Genomic DNA, 14,016 nt, shown 5'->3' on the forward strand with positions numbered 1-14,016 from the left:
ATATTTGCACACTTAACCATGGTGCCCCAATATGCATGAGATAAGCACCGGCAAAACTGAAGGGAGAAATAGACACCTTTACAATAATTGTTGTGTACCTCAGCACACTACTCTAAGACATAAAACATCTAGACAGATGATCAGTAAGGAAACAGAGAACTTGAATAATTTGATAATATAACTAGACAGATGTCTACAGAACACTGCACCCCAAAACAGTAGGGTATACATTCTCCACAAATGCATATGGACCATTCTCCAGAATATACCACATACTGGGTCACAAAACAAGTCTCAATAAAAATTTTTTAATTGTTTTATTTGGGAAAAGTGCTTCTTACAAAAGGGCAGCTGCAAAGCACAGAGACCTCTGCAACAATTACTTGTTTACTCTTAGAATGAAAGAATGAGTGGGATCCACGGAATCAAAGCAGTAGATGGATAAATCAGAAGTATCTCCAAGCTATTTTCAGGAAATAGAGCAACAAAATGCAAAGCTAAAATTTCCAATTAAAGAATTCTTCTAAAGACTTAACTTCAGCTTGTCTAGTAGATGACCAACTCCTCTTCCATTAGTGGAAAAGTATGACTGATTATTGCAAACCAATAACTCCACTACAATGAAAAACTTAGAAACATAGTTTTGAATCACATCTGTCTCCTGCAAAGCTCAGCGATGGAAAGAGGAAAATACCCACAAAAACAAACACAGAAATCCGACCAAACCCCTCAAACAAGGACAAAGATTTTTCAAAAAAAGGCTGGACTGGAAAGACTAGGAGATTAGAAAACATTAAATACTACTGTGTGTATCCGAGAACTAACTTCTGTTAATATATGGGATAACCAGGAGGTTTAAACCTCTATGGCTAACCCCATTTCTAAAGACAGAACAAGCTAGCAGTGCTATATTAAGTACCACCAATATCAGTATACTACTTTGTCCTTTAAGATCTATCTTCCACACTATGCTGAAATCACTAAACCAAGTTTCCTACTAAGGCTAAGAATATGGCATCTATGTAGGAATGAAAAACTTATCACACACTCACGCTCACACATGCCAAGTCTATCCACCCTTGGAAGTTAACTTTCAATTTAGCATTTATTTTATGCCACTATATCTTTTAATCTGTTCTTTCACAATTTTCCTATCATTCTAAACATGGTAAAAATCTCAACACATTCACCCCTGGTTCTGGTTACCCAGTAGTATTACACCTGTGCAATTGAACAAGAGACCAAAACCACAGAACAAGTGCATGTGGTGGGGATTACAGGTTATGGATCAGATATAAAAACACAAATATGCAGATTTCACCAGGAACCTTAAATATCCACCTCTGAAGTCTGTAGCCGAAGTCTACTTGCCAGTTCATTTCCCTTCACTCATCACCCCTATTTTCAGACCCCAAAGCACAACCAATGCTTTTTTTGAACCTAGAGTCCTCAAAATGAGTGTGGAAAGTCCATTAATACTATCCTAGAACTGTGAGAATCCGGTTGAAAACAGATGGCGCAACAAACCTACACTAACTGTCTGACAGTTAAATTCATATTACAAAAAAACTAACTTTAAGATTTATTTTTTATAACTTTTTAATCAGAAAACAACACACTCCTTGGGGAAAGGTGAGGGATTGAGAAGACAGACCCTGGGTAAAAATTATTACAACTGCACCTGGAATTGATAGGCCTGCCTAGGAGAGAAACACAGGCACTGCCACACCACCACAGGTAATAACTACTGTCTGAGGCTCAGCAGACCAGTTCATAATCCACTGAAAGTTGCTATAGATCCAAGTCATAAAAATCTTCCAGTTCATTATGAAACAAGTACCATTCATCTTCAGAGTCTGTCAGATCATCATCCCCACCTGCAGTCAAAAGCATAAGCAACATCTCGCCCAGCTCAAATGTGACAACCTCTTCATCGTTGTTAAAGAGATTGCTGTTCTCTCTTTCCTCAATGAGCTCCCAGAAGTGGTTTCTTAGTTGGGCCCAGTATCTGCTTGATGTTCCTACTTTTTGTTTCTGTGGCTCCTCTCTCCAGCCATCAGGGTAGCATGCTTGTAAAAACAAGTTCCCTCCAAACGGACAGCTCCCACGTCCTTCATCAAAATACCTGCACGTCTTGTTGCTCAATGCCTCCTTGTATTTCTGAATGAGTTTCTGCTTCTCTTCTTTCTCCTCCACCCAGTACTCACTTGGAATGACAAAGTTAGATGTGATCCGGCATTCTGGGCAGGACTTTATGATCTTGCTCTCAAATTGCTTAGCGCTCCTCCACTTGCGAATACACTTGAGACAGTAGGTATGGTTGCAGTTGGAGAGAATTCCAAAGTGGCGCTCACTAGGGTTGACTTTCTCATAGACAACCTCCATGCAGATCCCACAAACCATGTCTTTACTGCGCTAGACAGCAAATGAGAGCTCCATGTCCTTCTCATGGGCCTCAATACAAGATTTTAAATGTTGGGGTCTCTGGGCAACATCCATTGGATGTAGGACCTGCAGCCCACACATATCACATGAATCTCCATGGAGATACACACAGTTCTCCCCATATCAGCACTCTCCCACTGCAGCATAGGGGCAAAGCTGCTTCTTTGTTTCCACAGCGGTTTGCTCTTTCTCTGAATCTTCCTAGGTCACTGGGCCCTGCGGGGGTGCTTCAGTGCAGGAAGGGGCACTACGGCCACAGTAGGGTTGCCCAGGAACAAACTCAATGGCGTTCACCCAGTCTTCTGTTCCTGTTGCTATCATTGCAAAGTTTGAATTTCTTGACTCAGCTTCACCCCCACTCATTTCAACAAGCGGTCCCACTACTGGTGAGAGACTTGAGGAAGCAGCAAGGGATGATTTTTCAGTTAGATCTGCAGCAGTTGCTTCTTCCTGTTTCAGTGGCTTGCTATGTTCATATCTGCAGGCGACCTGTTTAGTCCAGCGGCCGCTACTGCCATCGTCGCTACCGCCTCCCCCTCCTCCCTCCCCCAGGGACGGGGAGTGACTGTGGGGACAGGGATGGGAGAGGCCGCTGCCACCGCCGCCGCTGCCGCTCCTGCTCCTGATGTTGTGGCCGTTGTTCCGGGAGCTGCAGCCTCGGCCATTACTGCTTATCCCACACAGCCATGGCACCGGAACTTCCGGGATCGCATAGTTCTGGTCTGACTTCTTGGAGAGCACGGCCAGGGCAGGGGAAGGGGACTGAGGAGTCCGTTCGCACCCCGCCGGTCTGCTGCGCCCTTAGTAAATTTTAAAAGATGAAATTATACAAAGCATCATCTCTGATCATCATGGAATGAAACAGAACTGGAAAATCCACAAATGTATGAAAGTTAAAGAACACACTTTTAAACAACCAGTGGGTTGTTTTAAGAAGAAACTACAAGGGAGATTAGCAAATATCTTGAGACAAATGAAAGCAAGAACACAAAAATAAAAACTTTTTGGGATGCAGCGGAGGCAGTGCTGAGGGAAATTTACAGTCCTAAATGCTTACATTAAAAAAAATGAAAGAGCTAAAATCAAAGACCCAAATGCATACCTGGAGAAACTAGAAGAAGAATAGCGAACTAAATCTAAAACAGAGGAAGAGAAATAACAAGATTAATCACAAATAAATAACAAAGGTTAAAGCAGGATAAAATGAAACAGAGAATAAAAACTAGAAAGCATTAACAAAATCAAAAGACAGTTCTTTGAAAAACCCTTAACTAGATTGACAGAGTGAAAAAGAGGACTCAACCAAAATGAGAAATGAGAGGGGGATGTTACTACTCACCTCACAGAAATAAAAAGGATCATAAAAATGCTATGAACAACTGTATGCCAATAAATTAGATGACCTATATGAAATGGGCAAATTCCTAGAAATACGTAAATAACTTACACTGACTCTAGAAGAAACAGAGGATCTCACCAGAATAATTATAGGAAAAGATTAAATCAGTCATCAAAAACCAACAAGGAAAAGCTTAAAATCAAATGGTTTCACAGGTGAGTTCTAGCAAACAGTCCTGTGACTCCTAACTGACTCTATGAGGCCAACATCACCCTTACATCAAAGCCAGATAAAGATACAATAAAAAAAAAATTACAGGCCAAGTTTCTTTTATAAATAGATGCAAAAATCCTCAACACAATATTAGAAAATCAAATACAACAGCACTTTAAAAGAATTACACACCATGATCAAGTGGGATTTATCCCAGATATGCAAGGGTGGTTCAACATAAGAAAATCAATATAATACACTACATTAAGAAAACAAAGGGGAAAACACAGATGATCCTCTCAATTGACACAGAAAAGGCATTTGACAAAATCTAGCATTTTTTTTAACTTTAAAAAAATTGTATAGTATAACATATATACAAAGCAAAGAAATAAAAAAGCGATAGTTTTCAAAGCACTCTTCAACAAGTGGTTACAGGACAGATCCCAGAGTTTGTCATGGGCTACCATACAATCCTCTCATATCTTTCCTTCTAGCTGCTTCAGAATATAGGAGGCTAGAGGGCTTAAATATTTTTTTATCATCACAATCGAGTTTTTTCCTTCTTCTTTTTTTGTGAACAATAACATAAATACAAAAAAAAACTATAAATTTCCAAGCACAGCACCATATTTAGTTGTAGAAAATATTTCAGACTTTAACGTGGGTTACAAGTTCACAATTTCAGGTTTTTACTTCTAGCTGCTCTAAAGTACTGGAGACTAAAAGAGATATCAATTTAATGATTCATCATTCATATTCATTTGTTAAGTCCTATCTTCTATGTATAATTCCACCATCACCTTTGATCTTTCCATACCTCTCTTTGGGGATGTTTGGGCTATGGCAACACTAAACTTTTGATATTAGAAGAGTCTGTCATTAATATGGGGTAAGGAGATGGAACTATCTGATGTTCTGGAGAGGCCACGCTAGGTTTCAGGACTTATCTGGACCAGGGACCCATTTGGAAGTTGTAGGTTTCTGAAAAGTTACTCTAGTGCCTGGAATCCTTGTGAAATCTTTTATCTTGCCCTAGGTGTTCTTTAGGATTGGTTGGAATGCTCCTGGTTGGGGGTTGGCAGGTTATGATAGGTAGCAAGGTCTACCTGAAGCTTGCAGAAGAGCAACTTCCAGAGTAGCCTCTTGACTCTATTTGAACTCTCTTGCACTGATTAATTACACTTCTTTCCCCCCTTTTGATCAGGATGGAATTGTTGATACCATGGTGCCAGGTCCAGATTCATCCCTGGGGGCCATCTCCCTCATCACCAAGTAAACTTTCACCCTGGATGTCATGTCGCACGTAGTGGGGAGGACAGTGATTTCACTTGCAGAATTGGGCTTAGAGAGACTGAGGCCACCTCTGAGCAACAACAGGGGTCCTCCAGAAGAAACTCTTAGGCATGCATGTAGGTAATCTAAGTTTCTGTGTTACCTACATAAGCTTCACAAGAGTAAGTCTCATAATCAAGGGCCTGGCTTATTGATTTGGGTGTCCCTAAAGTTTGACACAATATCAGGGGATTCCTTGACGGTAAGGTTTAATAGTTCCATATTCTTTCTCCCCTCCTTCATGGGACTTTGTCAATACTTTTTGATTATCTGCTTAATATACTCTAGGATGTTTCCAGGCATTACAAAAATCTATACAGGATTAAAGGATCTCTTTCTTATTCTGTGATTTCTGTGTTTCAGATGTTCAAATGAGCTATATAGATAGGTTGAATTAGATTATGCAGTACAGAAAATTTCAGTTCCAGATCAGATAAACCTTTCTTCCATTGGTCTCAAAGAGTATGTGTGGTTCTAAAATAAAGACATTATCTTCCTTACCCCTATGCTCTCAATTACTTTAACCCAAACCTGTTCGGCTTCATTTTCATCTCTAAATATCAGGTTATATATATTTAAAAAAGCCTCTCAAAATCCAGAAATAATGATCACCACTCCGGATTTAATGTGTTTGCTCTAAAAGTTTACAATCCAGGCCCCTGTTTTCTTATAAGCATTTTCTAAAGGTGACCATACCATTGTTGTTTTTTGTTTCTGGCTTATTTTGTCTCACCAAATGTCCCACATATTCATTCACATCTTTGCATGCCTCATGACATTGTCTCTTTTTGTAGCAGCACAGCCTTCATTCATAAGTATACAGCATCGTTCACCAATCTACTTCTCCATCAGTGCATTCTTCAGCCACCTGCATTCATCAGGCATCATGTAGAGGGTCCAAAAAAACACAGTCCTTCAACAGTCTCAATTTTAGATAATTTCATTATCCTCAAGAGACAGACAACCAGTAAACATACCCTCACCAAATAGGAAATCTAAACCTCCTCTTAACTCTTGTCCCTCACCCCATTATTTACCTCTGCTGTTGCTGCAGTAGTGCTGATGATTTCCTTCTGATGATAGCTCAATTTTCCCCCTGTACCTTGGACTTAAACACTCTTTATACAAGAATCATATCTTTGAAGTAATTCTTATGAGAACTCATTCATATTCCTAATGTGAGTCAGTGAAACACGTAGGTCTATACAACCCCTTTCAATCTTGTTCATCTTCAATAAGGTAATATTACTTTTAGACCCACTAGAGAATCATCTTTGCTCCTATCTATTCCCTTACATTGGGGTTCAACCTCTTCAGCTAACAGTTCATCCATCTCTAGCTTCTATGGATCTCCAAGTCCCTTATCTTCTGTATTATAAGCCTCTGATTATACCTTTATGCTGGTCATAAAAGTGGACTCATACAGTATCTATCATTTTGTGTCTGGCTAACTTCACTCACCCAGCATCCTTTTTTGATAAAGACACTTAGAAAAGTAGGAATCAAAGGAAACTTCCTCAACATGATAAAGGGCATATATGAAAAACTTATGATTATACTCAATGATGAAAGACTGAAACTTTCCCTCTAAGATCCAGGAGCAAGACAAAGATGCCCACTGTCACTATTATTCGTCAATATTGTGCTAGAAGTTCTAGCTAGAGCAATAAGGCAAGAAAAAGAAATAAAAGTCATCAAAATTGGAAAAGAAGAAGTAAAACTTTCACTATTTGCAGATCTCATGATCCTACATATAGAAAGTCCCCCCAAAATCTACAACAAAGCTGTTAGAGCTAATAAGTGAATTCAGCAAAGTGATGGGTACAAGATCAACATAAAAAAATCAGTAGTGTTTCTATACACTATCTGAGGAGGAAAATTAAAAATTCTATTTACAATAGCAACTGAAAGAATCAAATATCTAGGAATAAATTTAATCGAGCATGTAAAGATACAGGGAAAACTTTGCTGTATATATCTTATTTTCACACATACAAAAAAAGAAAGAAGCAGGAGTATAACAGAGAAGATAGGACTTAACAAATGAGTATGACTGCTGAATCATTATATTGATATTTCTTTTGATCTCCAGTGTCTTGAAATAGCTAGAAGAAAAAAATGAAAAATTGTGGAACTGTAACCCATACCAAACTTTAAATTTTATTCTATAACTACTTGGTTAAATGTACTTGGAAATTTATTGCTTTTTTGTATATGTATTTTATAATAAAATAAATGTTAAAAAATCAAAGATCTAAATAAAGGGAATGCTCATGTATTGACATTGTTAAGATATAAATTCTACCCAAAATGATTTACAGATTCAATGCAACCCCAATCAAAATTCCAATAGCCTACTTTGTAAAAATGGAAAAGTCAATCATGAAATTTGCGTGGAAGGATAAGAGGTCCTGAATAACCAAATACATCTTGAAAAAGAGCAAAGTTGTAGGACTCATACTTACTGACTTTAAAGTTCTCAAATGAAATACTGCTCAGTAGACAAATTCTACTGGAATTTCTTGTAGCAAAGTCTCCTCAAATTTACATTGTTTGGAAATGGCATTTTGCTTAATTTTCTCTTTTTCATACTGTCTTAAAGTATATGAAGTAACTACAATTAATTCCCTCTGTTACAATTGATTCCTCTGTGTCTAATTTCTCAGTAACTGAATTAATTTCAGGCACGAATCAGCTTCTTGGAGGGCATTTGCTTCTTCTAAGTCACCTTTCACTCTGAAAGAATGTGAAGTTAACCAAGGATGTTTTAGAAATTCTTCAGTAGTGGCTGGATCTTCACACTTCTTAACTAAAAGTGACTTGATGAAGTCAATAGCTGGCTCAGGCACAATATCAAATTCTTCCTCAGGAAAACTGAAATTCATCTCTGAAATATTCAAGAATGTTTCTTGCTTATTATTGCTTAAAAAGGGTGATAGCCCTTTAGCATGGCTTATGTTAGTACTCCAACCCTCTACATATCTGTTTCCATGCTAATAGGATCATAGTTAAGAATTTCAAGAGCCACATATTCAAGAGTTCACATAATTTCCCTGAGCCTTTCAAAAGGCCAAAATCAACTATCTTAATGTCACCATGGAGATCCACTTGTCAGCAACATATTCCAGGGCTTCAAACCAAGTTGAACTACAACATGAGCATGTAAGAAGCAAATGCCTTCTAAAATTTGCCTCAAGAGTCTCTGAACATCTTTTTCTTTAAAGGCTTCTACCCTTGTGCAACACACTGGTCAAAGATTTCATGTCCAGCAGTGTATTCCAGAACCAAGATAATTTCTGATGGAATCTCATAGACTTCTTGTAAATAAATGACCCAAGGATTATTCTGTGCTAGTTCAAGTACAGCAGTCTCATGAATTATTTCCATCCGACAGCCTTGGCTTTTTCTTCTTTTTCTCATAAACTTTGCTGAAAATTCGTTTCCAGATTCTTTCTTTATACATTTCCTCACCCCTGCAAATTTCCCCCGGCTGCCGCTACCAGCTGGGGATCAGGCTGGAACCGCCTTGGAAGGGCTTGTTGTGCAAAGCAGCGAGTATCTCCCGTCAGCAGCCAGTGGCCTAGCGTTCCATACTGGGCAGCCAGCTGAGTCCGAGGCGATGGTAGAGGAACTGCTGCTGCCTGGCTTCCCAAAACGGATTACGGTGCTCAGGAGCACTTCCTCTCCTGCTGCTGGACTTGCTCTGGGCTTCAGGTGGGTGAAATCGTTCCGAAACTTGGCCCCTCCTGGAGGAACCTCCCGCCACCCACTGTCCTTCCCCTGACACCCTCTGACTGCCCAACTGATTTTTACCAAGACTGCCAAGTCCACTCAACTGAGAAAGAATAGTCTCTTCAACAGATGGTGGTAGGAGAACTGGATATTCATATGCAAAAGAATGAAAGAGTACCCTTATACAAAAATGAAATCAAAATGGATCAAAGCTCTAAATATAAGAGCCGGGACTATAAAACTCCTAGAAGAATATATAGGGACGGAACTTCAGGATTTTGTGTTAGTCAATGGTTTCTTAGATGCTACACCCAAAGCACAGCAACAAAAGAAAATAATTGATAAATGGAGCCTTATCAAAATGAAAAACTTTTGTTCATCAAAGGATTTTGTCATGAAAGTTAAAAGACAAACTACTGAATAGGAGAAAATATTTGTTAGCCACATATCTGATAAAGGTTCAATGTCCAGAATATATAAAGAAATCCTACAACTCAACAATAAAAAGACAATTTAAAAATGGGCAAAAGGGTTGCATAAACATTTCTCTAAAGAAGAAATACAAATGGCTTAAAAGCACATGAAAAGATGCTGAACATCATTATCTGTTAGGGAAATGTAAATCAAAATCACAATGAGATACCACTTCACACCCTCTAGAATGGCAATTATTAAAAAAACAGAAAATCACAAATTTGTTGGGGAGGATGTGGAGAAATAAGAATCCTCATTCATTGTTGATGGCAATGTAAAATGAGGCAGCTGCTGTGGAAGACAGTTTGGTGGTTCCTCAGAAAGCTAAGCACAGAATTATCATATATCCAGCAATCCCATTACTCAGCATATACCTCAAAGAATTGAAAGCAGGGACTCAGATATTTGCACACTGATGTTCATAGTGGCATTATTTACAAATTGCCAAATGATAGAAGCAACCCAAGTGTCCATCAATTGATGAATGGAAAAGAAAAAATGTGGTATATTCATACAATGGAATATTATTCAGCATTAAAAAGGAATGATGTTCTAATTCATGCAATAACATGGGCGAACCTTGAAGACATCATATTAAGTGAAACATGTCACACACTTAAGGAAAAATATTGTATAATCTCACTGATATGAAATAACTAGAATAAGCAAACTCATAGAGTAAGAATCTAGAATATAGGTTAACGGGCTGGGTTGGGGGTAGAGAATGGGGAGTTGATGCTTAAATAATACAGAATTTCTGGTTGTACTGATTGTTACATTTTGGAAATGGATGGTTGTGATTTTAGCACAACATTGTAAATGGTATTAGCAGTGAATTATATATGTGAATGTGGCTAAAAGAGGACATTTTAAGTCGTATATATGTTACTAGAATAAAAATTAAAAGAAAAAACTGTAGGACTGTATACAGTGAATCCTGTTGTGTATGATGTACTATGGTTGATGTACATAGTCCATCATTTATTAGAAAATTATTTCATGAATTATAACAAATATACCACATTAATGCAAAGTGTTAAACCTACAGCTTCTCTAATAATTTTTTTTTTTAAATGTCTTTTCCCTCATCCCCAGTGTCTCAGTGGTTTCACCTCTCCCATAGACTCTGTCCTCTTAGTATCCTTTCTCTGTGACTTCCTTTCTGTGCCACCTCCTAAGGGGTCAATCTAGCCAGGGCTTGCTCTCCCTTAAACTGTTGTCCATTCTAGATACTGTTTTTCAGAGCCCAGGGACCACATGCTTGGCTACTTTCAGCCTCTCAGGCTCATTTGCTATCTGAGCAGCTCAAACAAGTCTCCTTTCCAGATGGGAGCTAGAGAGTACAACCCTAGTTGGGGGAGAGGTTTTATGGGGATGGGAAGAGATGAAGTGGTGGAGACTGATGGATGGAGATCCAGGGGAAATGTGTTCACCTAGGATGGGTTGACCTGCCAGGGAGAGTTTCCATTTGGGCAGAGTTTGGGTCTAAGGACACCCAACCAATAAGCCAGTTCCAATATCTTCATCTGTGCTGGCTGATTTGTTTGCCATCCCCTCCCCTGCAGTCACATGGAACTTAAGACATCACTTCTTTGGGTCAGTTGAGGGACACTCTGGTCAACTCTGGCATGTCCCAGTGGCCTGGAGAAAAAAGAAGAACAGTAAGTTTAAAATTACTTCAGGGTGTGTACTAGTTAGAATCAACAAGAAATAACCATAAATATAAAATTTATAAAAGTGTCTTATGTAATCGTGGAAACATAAAGCTCAAAATCCACAGGGAAGGCTGTGAAACTGAAGATTCCAATGGAGGGTCTGGATGAACTCCACAGGAGAGGCTCGCTGGCCAAAGCAGGAAGAGAAATTATGTCTTCTGAATTCTCCTTAAAAGGCCTCCAGTGATTAGATTAAGCATCACTCATTGCAGAAGATACTCCCCTTGGCTGATTACAAATGGAATCAGTTGTGGATGTAACTGACGTGATCATGACTTAATTCTATGAAATGTCCTCATAGCAACAGACAGGCCAGTACTTGCCCAACCAGACAAACAGGTACCACCACCTGGCCAAGGTGACTCATGAACCTGACCATGATAGCCTTGTCAGCTTGGCCGCTATACACATCACCTTAAACCATACCTAATTTCTAAATAGAAAACAATAAAAGACACATTTTTTTCTTTTACCTAACAATACTCAACTGTCCTGCATATAACCGGAAACACATTAAATCTCCCCAGAATAGGGTACAAGTCCTTGGATAATATTCATTCTTAAACTTGATAACTTACAACTTAAATAGTATAACATGAACAAAACAGCATTGGAGGCTTTGTTTCTGTAACTGATCATGTGGTCATAGTTCATATTTATCACTACCTTCTTCTACTACCCATTCCATGTTCCCTTTACCCTCAGCAAGCACTTCAGCTGGCCATGGTTCTTTGCCTGGTGGGGTGACCCAAACCTTCATTCCTGAAGTTTCAGAGCCATTGGTAGTCCTACCTGGATTAGGTTGTTGCAGTTTTTCATTGATTTTAATCACAGGGCATGGTAGTACTAAAAGACACCCTAGGGGATCTCCTATATTCCAGGAAAACTCTTCTTTACCTCCATTGTATAGTTGCAGTCCCATTTCCTCCTGATAGTCAGGGTCAATCATCCCAGACAATAATTTAATCCCTTTCTTGGCTTGTTGATCCAGGGGCATGAGTAGCCCAAAGTGACCAGGTGGCAGTCTTAGATTCCAATTCAATGGAATTATTATTGTTTCTCCTGGTGGAAGCACTCCTCCTTTTGGAACTAAAACCTGCAGACCAGCAGAGCTGAAGGTCGTAGGGACAGGAAGCAAAATTTTTCCTGAGTGGTAACACTCCCATTTCCACCCCTTAGTTCTTGGACCCACGGATCCTGGCTATGCGAGAAACAGTACCATACAGTGGATGCTGATTCAGAGAATATACAGCTTCCTGGAGAACATTACCCCAGAAAAGCCAAGTTCTTTAATCCTCATTCAATATTGCTGGGTGGGAGCTTTTTGATTGTTTCCATGGAGATGTGACCCACCCAATTGTGGGTGGTAATGTTGATTACGTGTTAAAATGATATTTTGGATACATTGGATTAAATAAAATGTATTCAGTTTTTTTCACCTGTTTTTATTTTTTAGTGTAGCTAGTGAATGATTTAAAATTGCTGTTTATCTTGTTTTTATTTTGATTTAGAAAGCACTGGCATGATAAACTCATAAAAATTGAGACCAATTGAGCAAACGATTGAGGTCTTCTGTCTCACTATTTGACATATAAGCTCCCTGAGTGGAATAGCACATAGAATTATCCTTTACTAGCCAAATTGTTTTTTTTTTCTTTCTCTTCCTCCCTCTTTATTATGTATGTACAGTTAATATTAAATAAACTAAATGCAAGTAAGTTAAATATGCATATGATGTGACTCCACTGTAACAACTTCTAGTTTAAAATAATGTGGACCACTACAACTAATTGTGGTGCTGTGCTTTGAAATTTATAGCTTTTTTGTATATATGTTTTTTTCACAAAAAAAAAAAAGAAGGAAAAAAAGTCGACTGTAATGGTAAAAAGGTATTAAGCCCTCTAACCTCTTATATTCTGCATCAGCTAGAAGGAAAAATATGAGTATTGTATGGTAGCCTATGACAAACTCTGGGATCTGTCCTGTAACCACTTGTTGAAGAGTGTTTTGAAAACCATTGCTTTTTTATTTCTTTGCGTTGTGTATATGTTATATTATACAATAAAAAAGTTAAAAAAAACAAACAAAAAAACAGCTGTGATTAAAGCTGTCACCCTCAGCAGCATAAAGTGTAAGCAACTCAGTTGGAGGAGATCAGAGGCAGTAGCCTTGCCCCTCCTTGTTTACCTGCTTACGTCTGAGATAAGGTGTCAATTTTTACTTCATATATATGGAGGCTTAGTTGTGAATTATGCCCATATTTGCAATGGTCATATTTTCCTGATGTATTGAATTTTTTATGATTATTAAATACCCCTCTTTGTCAATAGTAATATTTCTTGTCATAAATTCTACTTTGATATTAATATAACTGCTCAAGTTGTCTGATGTTTACTGTTCAAATGGTTTATCATTTTTTTCATTTTACTTTAAACTATTTCTGTCTTTGAATTAAGGTGTGTCTCTTTTAGACAGTACATATTGGAGCTTACAATTTCATTCAGGCTGGCAATCTCTGACTGTGATTGGAGTGCTTAAGAAATTCATATTGAATGTAGTCATTAGCATGTCTGGATGCATATTTTTAATATTGGCATTTGTTTTCTAAAAAAAGAAAGAATAATATGGACCATACAGTCCTATATCTGTTTATAATTTTATCTTCCAGTAAATAGATGTAAGAAATATTTTTCATTTGAGATTTTCTAGGTGGTGAGATTTGGGGGCATATTTTTTTTTAATGTTTCTATATTGCTTTAAAAT

The 14,016-nt window shown here is 38.2% G+C and overlaps 1 long non-coding RNA gene and 2 pseudogenes across 1 annotated transcript in view; 1 reads left to right on the forward strand and 2 right to left on the reverse strand.

Annotated features, from left to right (window-relative positions):
- Positions 1 to 13,842, forward strand: part of LOC143673983 (uncharacterized) — a 31,005-nt gene extending 17,163 nt beyond the window's left edge. The window contains exon 3 of the long non-coding RNA XR_013170799.1: positions 12,433 to 13,842. This is a non-coding gene — a long non-coding RNA (uncharacterized LOC143673983). The remainder of the gene's footprint in view (positions 1 to 12,432) is intronic.
- On the reverse strand, positions 1,578 to 3,143 carry LOC143673951 (E3 ubiquitin-protein ligase makorin-1 pseudogene; annotated as a pseudogene).
- Positions 7,828 to 11,089, reverse strand: LOC143679762 (serine/threonine-protein kinase 17A pseudogene; annotated as a pseudogene).
- Positions 13,843 to 14,016: the final 174 nt, after the last annotated feature.

The sequence above is a fragment of the Tamandua tetradactyla genome, chromosome 1 (assembly GCF_023851605.1).
Source record: "Tamandua tetradactyla isolate mTamTet1 chromosome 1, mTamTet1.pri, whole genome shotgun sequence".
NCBI lineage: Eukaryota > Metazoa > Chordata > Mammalia > Pilosa > Myrmecophagidae > Tamandua > Tamandua tetradactyla.